At 43.9% G+C, this 9,716-nt stretch overlaps 1 pseudogene; it reads right to left on the bottom strand.

Annotated features, from left to right (window-relative positions):
- Nucleotides 1–9,175: 9,175 nt before the first annotated feature.
- On the bottom strand, nt 9,176–9,285 carry LOC138644237 (5S ribosomal RNA; annotated as a pseudogene).
- Between the last annotated feature and the right edge of the window lie 431 nt (nt 9,286–9,716).

Raw genomic sequence — 9,716 nt, 5'->3', positions numbered from 1 at the left:
GAGGACATTACTAATTTATGGGACCAGAATTGGAGGTCATTATTACCACATGTTAACAGAATTGGATGACATAACTATTAGGGGGCAAGAATTATTCAACAGTGTTACTTTATGGGGCCAGATTTGTAGGACATTATTACTAAATGGGGGTCATATAGGGCAGGGGTGTCAAACTGCATTCCTCGAGGGCTGCAAACAGGTCATGTTTTCAGGATTTCCTTGTACTGCACAGGTGATAATTTAATCACCAACTCCTTATTTGTGTAGGTGATTAAATTATCACCTGTGCAGTACAAGGAAATCCTGAAAACATGACCTGTTTGCAGCCCTCGAGGAATGCAGTTTGACACCCCTGATATAGGGGGACATAAAAGGGTATTCCCATCTCAAAGATCCTATCCAAATATGTAGTAGGTGTAATAATAATAACATTAGCAAAGAACTCCAATTAGAAATGTAGAATAGTTTTTTGATTCTAAGGCTGTGTGCACAAGTTGCGGATTTTTGCGGGGGGTTTTTTGCATTTTTTCGCTATAAAAATGCATGAAAAATGCATACATTATGCATCCCATCATTTAGAATGCATTCCGCAATTTTTGTGCACATGATGCGTTTTTTTTTTCCGCGAAAAAAACGCATCGCGGTAATAAACGCAGCATGTTCATTAATTTTGTGGATTTTTCACGTTTTTCCCGCTATTTAATGCATTGGGAACCTCTGGAAAAAATGCATCAAAAACGCGAAAAAAACACATCTTGCAGAAAATGTCCGGTTTTGCTCAAGAAATTTCTGCAAGAAATCCTGAACGTGTGCATATAGCCTTAATGTCTCTGCAATTGAAGAAAGGCATTACAGGACCTTAAGTATCCATGATTTCGACCTCCAGCAACTAGTTAACTAACTGTCACTATAGCAGTGGACGTAACCATTGATACCTAAGGTCCTGCAATGCTTGCACATGAGGAAGGAGACATAGAGAATTAGAAAAACTATACTACATTTCTAACTGGAGGTATTATATTATTATTACATTATACCTACTACATATTGGGGTAAGATCTTGGAGATGGCAAAACCCCTTTACGTTCTATATGAGGTCCACATAAGACATTATTAGTCTATGGGGCCACAATGTGAAATCATATTACAATATCAGGGTCATAAAAAGGGACACTTAACCTACAGTGGGGAAAATAAGAATTTGATATACAAGTTTTCCCACCTACAAAGAATGGAGAGGTCTGTAAATTTTATCGTAGGTACACTTCAACTGTGAGAGACAGAATCTAAAAATAAAAAACAGAGAATCATATTGTTTGATTTTTAGATAATTAAATTGCATTTTATTGCATAAAATAAGCATACAGTGTGATCACCTACCAACCAGCAAGAATTATGTCTCTCACAGACCTGTTAGTTTTTCTGTAAGATGCCCTCCTACTCTGCACTCAATACACACATGTATAAACAGATAGCACATGCACATGTGTACACTGGGCACATACATACGCACATATGTACATTATCACATATGTACATTATCATTAGCGCATACACATATATACGCCTCCTGGAAGAAGCGACTGCAAAACGTGCGTTGGGGTCCATCTTCACACTGTGCTCCAGCTTCAGGTATTGTACCCTGTTATACTTTTAATCATGCACTTTCTAATCTCATACTTACTTGTATATACTTTTCTCTGATTGTTCTTGGGAGACCCTGTGTCTTTTTCTCTGATACACCAGCAGCCCATATGGTATTTATATAATCCTTCAAATGTATATGTATTGCACAATTTCTATTTTGGATTTGTCTATTTTGGCTTTCTGGTGTCTCTGAGACCTTGACATACCCCATATATTGTGTAAGAAGGCACCCTTTATGATTTTCATTAGCGTGATTCTTACTTTATTAGGCTTGAGCACAAGTATACTTTACATCCACCTCATACTTACTATACAGGATGGTTTGCTCTTCCCCCTTCTGGGCACTCTGTGTTTGAGATTTCTATTTTAATGTGTTATTTTTAAACTTCATTAATAAAATTTGATTTTATATTTGATATTTTGGTCCGCTACATTGGCTATTCACATGTAAGTCCGAAATTTTGTGTGTATTGTGGTATGAAGTGTCAGCTATTGACTTTATGGATAACATTTGATAAATTAATATATATGTGTATATATATATTGTGAGGCAGTGACTGGTGTCATATGCGAGGGTCGCTATGTGTCCCCCAGGATGCACACAAAAGCGTACTGTGGCCGCGGGAGTGCATTGCAGTCACAGGCATAGCTGTGATTGCAATGCAAAATAAAAGGAAGTGTTAGTCTTGAGCAAGCTATTTGTTCAAGGCAGATTTAGGAAAACCTGCCATGGGCTTTTATTTTTGAAACAGACTACAGGATGGTAGTGGTGCGGTACGTTTCCTCCCGGATGGGTCTTCCATGTGGCCTATGGCCACAAGTTCCTTGTAAAAACCCTGCAGTAGAGGGTGTCAGTTTGGTTTTGCAAGCATGCCATAGTTCAACCTGTGTGAAGCAACACAGAGCCAAGCGGAGCCAAAAGGCCTGGCACCCCTCAGCGTACACGGCAGTGCAGTCGCCCACGGTAATCGGTCCCGGGTAAGGACTATCTTGTTTGCCCTGCTGCGATCTGGAGGATCCTATTTACTTTCTGCTTGTAAGTACGCTGACCATTAGAGTTGAGCGATACCTTCCAATATCCAGAAGTATCGTATCGGATTGGATCAGCCGATATCCAAAAAATATCGGATATCGCCGATACCCGATACCAATGCAAGTCAATGGGACACAAATATCGAAATGTAAATAAGCCCTTTCTGTCCTTCTACATCCTGTTCCGGAGGGGGAAGAGTGTGGGTGGTGCGTGGGCGGACACTGTGCGTGTCTGTGTGCGCGGGCGGGGTCTATGCGGGCCTGCCGGGGATCTGTACGGGCCTCTCAGGGGTCTGTGCAGCGTGTCGGGGCTCTGTGTGGCAAGCCGGGGCTCTGTGCAGTGTGCGGGGCTCTGTGCGTGTGTGCCGGGGCTCTGTGCGGCGTTCCGGGGCTCTGTGCGGCGTGCGGGGCTCTGTGCGGCATGCGTGGCTCTGTGTGGCGTGCGGGGCTCTGTGCGGTGTGCCGGGGCTCTGTGCTGCGTGCGGGGCTCTGTGCGGCATGCGGGGTTTTGTGCGGCGTGCCGGGGCTCTGTGGGGCGTGCTGGGGCTCTGTGCGGCGTGCGGGGCTCTGTGCTGGGTGCCGGGGCTCTGTGCGGGGTGCCGGGGCTCTGTGTGGCGTTCCGGGGTTCTGTGCCTGCATGCAGGCATCGTCCGATGGGACTACAAGTCCCATCGGACGATGCCTACTACAGTGACAGTGACTGACACATTAGCCACTGATGGGACAGCAGTAGTCCCATCATCCAGCTAATGTGTTGAATGAAAAAAAAAACCATACATACTACATACATACTACATACATGCTACATACATGCTACATACATGTTGCATACATGATACATACTACATACATGTTACATACATGCTACATACATACAACGCCGCACAGAGCCCCGACACGCCGCACAGAGCCCCGGCAGGCCCGCACAGAGCCCCGGCACACACGCACAGAGCCCTGGCAGGCCCTCACAGAGCCCCAGCACACACGCACAGAGCCCCGGCACGCCGCACAGACCCCCGGCAGGCATGCACAGACCCCCCCACCGTCACGCACAGACCCCGCCCGCACCCACACATGCAGTCTCCGCCCACACACCGCCCACACTCCATTATAGTGCATCATTGCACTATAGGAACTTCCGATTCTGGTATCTGATATAGCAAAAGTATCGGAACTCGGTATTGGAATTCCGATACAGCGACTATCAGCCGATTCCCGATATTTGCAGTATCGGAATGCTCACTACTGACCATTAAAATATACTTTGTAATTGAACTTTCCTGGGTCACTGCATGTCTGTCACACTGCACCAACCCCACTGCACTACAATATATATAGAGAGAGGACATACATACACACATACTGTATGTACACACAGAGCACATACAAACATACAATTACACATATGTATAGATAGTGTGCATACACACAGGTATACACAGAGCACATATACAATTTTAACTGCTATTATCAGTGCAGTTCCTGCTTATAATCATTGGGGGCCCTTATGTGGATATTGAAGGCCGTGGAGCCTTCTCGAATGAGTCTCTGTGTACTGTGCATACTGATATTTTTTAACTGTTCGTTCATTATATGGGGTAATATTAGTCTTAATATTGTAATAAGGTCATGGTGTGGTCGTATTTATCCCTTGTATCTGATATTATTGGTAGGGTTGAGCGAAACGGATCGGACAAATTCAAAAATCGCTGATTTTCGGCAAAGTTAACCTGATCCTAGCGTAAGATCGGCCATGAGGTCGGTGATCTGCGCACAAAAGTCGCGTTTCATATGACGCTTTCAGCGCCATGTTTCAGCCAATGAAGGAGGACGCAGAGTGTGGGCAGCATGATGACATAGGTCTCGGTCCCCACCATCTTAGAGAAGGGCATGACAGTGATTGGCTTGCTTTCTGCGGCATCACAAGGGCTATAAAGGGGCGTGCATGCTGACCACCATCTTACTTCTGCCGATCTTAGCATAGGGAGAGGTTGCTGCAGCTTCATCAGAAGAAGGGATATAGTTAGGAGGGGAAGATTAACCCCCAAACTGCTTGTGCTGTAGCGATTTCCACTGTCCAACACCACCATATTTTTGCAGGGACAGTGGAGGCTATATTTTTGTGCATCAGCTCTGTAGCTTATTAGGCTGCCTTATAAGGCTCCCTGATAGCTGCATTGCTGTTTGCACGCTGCTGTGCAAACCAACTGCTTTTTTAAAAGCAAAAATCCTGTTGCTCCTTTCTGCACAGTTATCTTGTTTATTTGTCCACACTTTTGTGTGCAGCAGTCCTTTTTATTGCTGCCATACTTTTCCTGAGATCATTGTAGGGAGATTGAAATTGTACTACAGTCCATGTATTTTTTCATATATCTTCCAGCCACTTACATTGTGTTGTTATATACACTGGGCCTGAGTTTTGGTTCAGTCTCCCCCCAAAAAAGTGAGATTCAAATTCTCACAAAGTGGATATACTGCAGTCCTGTTAGTTTGTCGTATGTCAGCCAGCCACTTTTTGCCACTTAGATTGAGTTGTTATATACACTGGGCCTGAGTTTTGGTTCAGTCTCCCCCCAAAAAAGTGAGATTCAAATTCTCACAAAGTGGATATACTTCTGTCCTGTTAGTTTATCGTATGTCAGCCAGCCACTTTCTGCCACTTAGATTGAGTTGTTATATACACTGGGCCTGAGTTTTGGTTCAGTCTCCCCCCAAAAAAAAGGGAGATTTAAATTCTCAACAAGTTTATATACACCTTCTACCTTGTTTTACAGTACCATATAACGGTTGTTATTTTGGTTAGATTTTTCAAAAAATGAGGAAGTCTGGTGGAAGAGCCCATGGGCGGTGGTTGCCAGCTGGTACTGATGGTGGTGGTGGTGGTGCATCTGGTGGTAGTGGCAAAAGCACAATAGCACGTAAGGCTGGAGGTCAAATTATTTTGCCCCACCTTCCCCTGCTGACACGTAGCTTGCCGGAAAAATGTCTTGCTTTTGGCCTCCTCTTACTGACTTCTCCAATTCCTCCATTTGCAGCTGCTGAATGTCCACCATAGGCCATTTTTATACCTCCCTAAATGGGCTGACTCCCCCCACAGGGCCGTGGTCACCACCTGGCGCAAGCACCCGTGCGAGTGCCGTTTGCCTGGACAGGTGGGTGTGCCCACTCTTGGGCAATGGCACTGACACAGGGTTCCTCATAGTACAATGAAGTGTCTCTGACGGTGGTGGTGCACAACCAACGTCAGACACACCGTCGTAATATGAAGGGCCCTGTGCCATTACCGCCGCCCACGAGAGAGTGTTCCCCCCCAGCTCGAACAGTGCTCTACCACTTGCAATACTTACCTCTCCCTTCTCCACTACTGTGTAGTCTGTGCTGTTAAATCCATAAATGGCACTGCCAATACAAATTTGTTGAAATGATAGATGATAGTTAAAATATACAGGGGCCCTGGCCTCCATTTAGACCAGTTAATACTTTGCACCTACTACCACAGTCTGCTACTCAGCAGAGGAGCCCACCCCTGTACCTAGCTATGCCACTGGTTTAGTTTACAATGAGCCCCTTCTAGGAAACAATACTTAGGGGCCAAAAAGAAAAAAAGGAGGAAAGGAAGAGGTTCCTTACCGTGAATGACAATACTGGGCACACTCCGCTGCTGATGGGCGTATGAACTTCATAAACTAGGGACGTACTCTTCAATTCAAATCGAGTATATACAGGAGTGTATTATGTTCATTGCCCAACATAACTATTTTATGTACGACATCCACTAAATTAAGGACATTTACTTTAAAAAACACAATTAGTAAAAGTTTTAAGCCCAATACAAAGGGAAAAGGCCCTGCCCCAACATCCAAAGGTACCAAGGGAACAGGGGGGCATATACCACTTAGCAAGGATTTTTTTTGGGTAAGACCTTCAAAACCAAAAGAGGTAAGAGGGGAGGGAAACTCGCCAAAAAGAAAATAGGGGGTGGGGTTACAAACTCCCAAAAGGTATACAATCTGAGTTCATACCAGCTTACGGATAACGATATTTCCCTCCTGCAGAAAGGTCTAAAGTTTGCTCCATCTACCCATGCCAAACCATTTGACTTATACATTGGGATGAAAAAATTCCTACGTAATCTGGCTCTGAAGAAATACTTTTTGAAAAGGGAACGTATGAGTACTACGGCCAGCACTCCAGAAATATCCAAATTCATCCATACCACATTATCGAATCCGTCTTCCTTTAATCCCATACAAGAATACTCTAATATGTTCCACACTTTCGACACTCTAGTGACCGCAGATATTAGGAAGTTACAGAAAGGTAAAAGAATGTACACACCTAGTAATTTAAATCCTCGAGAAAGGACCTCCCTAAAGAATCTGCAGACTAATAATGATATCATAGTCCGCCCGGCAGACAAGGGTGGCGGAATTGTGATTCTGGACAGGATAAAGTATCAAGAGGAAGCGGAAAGACTTCTGGGTGACACTATCACCTATAGGAAGCTATGTGGGGACCCCACACCACAATATGTGAGGAAATTGAATCTTTTAGGCCAAAAGGGGAAATCATTGGGTATCCTCAATAAAAAAGAATGGATGTTCATTATCAACTCCAATCCTAGTGTGGCCTTCTTCTACCATATACCCAAGATTCACAAAAGCCTGACGGACCCCCCAGGAAGGCCGATTATTTCGGGTATTGGAAGCCTCACGGCCAGTTTGTCAAAATATGTGGACACTCATCTCCAAAAATGTATGTCCCTTATTCCGGCATATTTAAAGGATACGGGCCATACTCTGGAGATATTGGAGACGATTAAGTGGAAGCCCGAATATATTCTGGTAACTTTGGACATTAAATCCCTATATACCGTTATCAATCAGGAGATGGGTTGCCAGGCGTCTGGGCATTTTCTTCATAAACTAGGCACGTACTCTTCAATTCAAATCGAGTATATACAGGAGTGTATTATGTTCATTGCCCAACATAACTATTTTATGTACGAGGGTCATTTTTTTCTACAACAATGGGGCACGGCAATGGGGACGCGATTTGCTCCCGCATTCGCTAACCTATAAGTAGCCAAGTGGGAGGAGTCAGCCATCTACGATAAAGGCCAGCCACGCACGGGAGTGATACTATGACGTCGATTTATAGACGACGTCATCTTGATTTGGGATGGATCTAGAGTGGACTTGGACTCATTCATTGGTGGCCTGAATATTAACAATTTTGGCTTAGAGTTTACACCCACTATAAGTGACAGTACCATTAACTTCTTGGACTTGACTATTTTTATTAAAGAGGGTCATCTTCGTACCAAATGTTACCGGAAGGAGGTGGACTCGAATAGCTTCATCCATACCAGCAGCTGCCACCTTCCGGTGTGGCTCACCAATATTCCGAAGGGACAATTCACTAGAATTCAACGTAATTGTACCAACTTAGAGGATTTTGATTTGGAATCAGGACATCTTACACAACAATTCCTGGAGAAAGGTTACCCTATGCCATTGGTGGAACAAGCAGCTAATGAAGTAAGAGCCATACCTAGGAGCTCCTTGATTCATAAATCTGAATCCGTTCCCCAAGGAACAGCATCCATTCCTGATCAAATCAAACAACTGCCTATTATAACGCAGTTCCATGCTGGTTTTAGGCAGTTCCAGGGGATTATTCGTAAACATTGGGCAATCCTGCAGAAGGACAGAATCATAGGGGACCATCTACCTGTACATCCAAGATTTGTGTACAGAAAGGCTCGGACGTTGACCAATCTGTTAGCTCCCACAGCCAAATTGGCTTATAATACACAAGTCCAGCCGGCAAGCCAGAAACCTGAACCTAACGGAGGTTTCATGCCGTGTGGAGGGTGCTACTGCTGCACACATACGGGTATTGAGAGGAGGTGCCAAGTCACATTCAAAGACTCTGCTGGCACAGAAACATTCAGCATTCGGGATAAAATCACGTGTTACTCAACAGGTATCATTTATTTGATTCAATGTCCGTGCGGCAAACTTTATGTGGGTAGAACCAAGAGAAGACTAATGGTACGGATCAAGGAGCACCTTAGGAATATTCAGAAGGGGTTCCTGGGTCACCCCCTCTCTCGTCATTTTAAGGAGGAACATAATGGAAATATGAAAAATGTCCGTTTTTGTGGGATTCAAAAAGTCCGCCAAAATGTGAGGGGGGGCAATTTTCTGAAACATAGTAACATAGTAACATAGTTAGTAAGGCCGAAAAAAGACATTTGTCCATCCAGTTCAGCCTATATTCCATCATAATAAATCCCCAGATCTACGTCCTTCTACAGAACCTAATTGTATGATACAATATTGTTCTGCTCCAGGAAGACATCCAGGCCTCTCTTGAACCCCTCGACTGAGTTCGCCATCACCACCTCCTCAGGCAAGCAATTCCAGATTCTCACTGCCCTAACAGTAAAGAATCCTCTTCTATGTTGGATAGTAACAAATGTCATCAAAACAGTCTACAGCACCTGGTGTTCCCAGGAGGTCTCCCATCCAAGTACTGTCCAAGCCCAGCCTTGCTTTTCTTCCGAGATCGGGTGTATCCAGGGTGGTTTGGCCAGTAGACACTGCTTAGACAAATGTCTAAAGTAGAGTCAGAGTGGATATTTAGGCTAGATTGCCTTACCCCTAGGGGTCTTAATCATGATTTCGAATTATATGTATTTTAATGGCGGTAGTGGCAAGCCGGACATGTTATTTTAGTAGTATCAGATATCTTATTTTTAATTCTAATATTATGAATATGGGCGGCCTCATTAGATCTGACGAGGTTAGGTATACTGATAAGCTCCAACCCACCTTTCTCACGCAGTTGCATATTGCGGGGAGAGGGTGACGCATAATTCATTATGCATTAATAGGCCCATATACGTTCTTAATAAATAAATAAATATATGCATTTTGTATCTTTTATTTTAAAATAAAAATTTTTTTTATTTTTTTTTGAAGTAATACATTGCACTTTTTTATTGTGGTGGTATATCTCTACATATATAT

This window comes from Ranitomeya imitator, chromosome 6 (genome assembly GCF_032444005.1).
Source record: "Ranitomeya imitator isolate aRanImi1 chromosome 6, aRanImi1.pri, whole genome shotgun sequence".
Lineage (NCBI taxonomy): Eukaryota > Metazoa > Chordata > Amphibia > Anura > Dendrobatidae > Ranitomeya > Ranitomeya imitator.
Note: the sequence above shows the minus strand (reverse complement) of the source record. Positions and strands in the feature narration are given on the sequence as shown.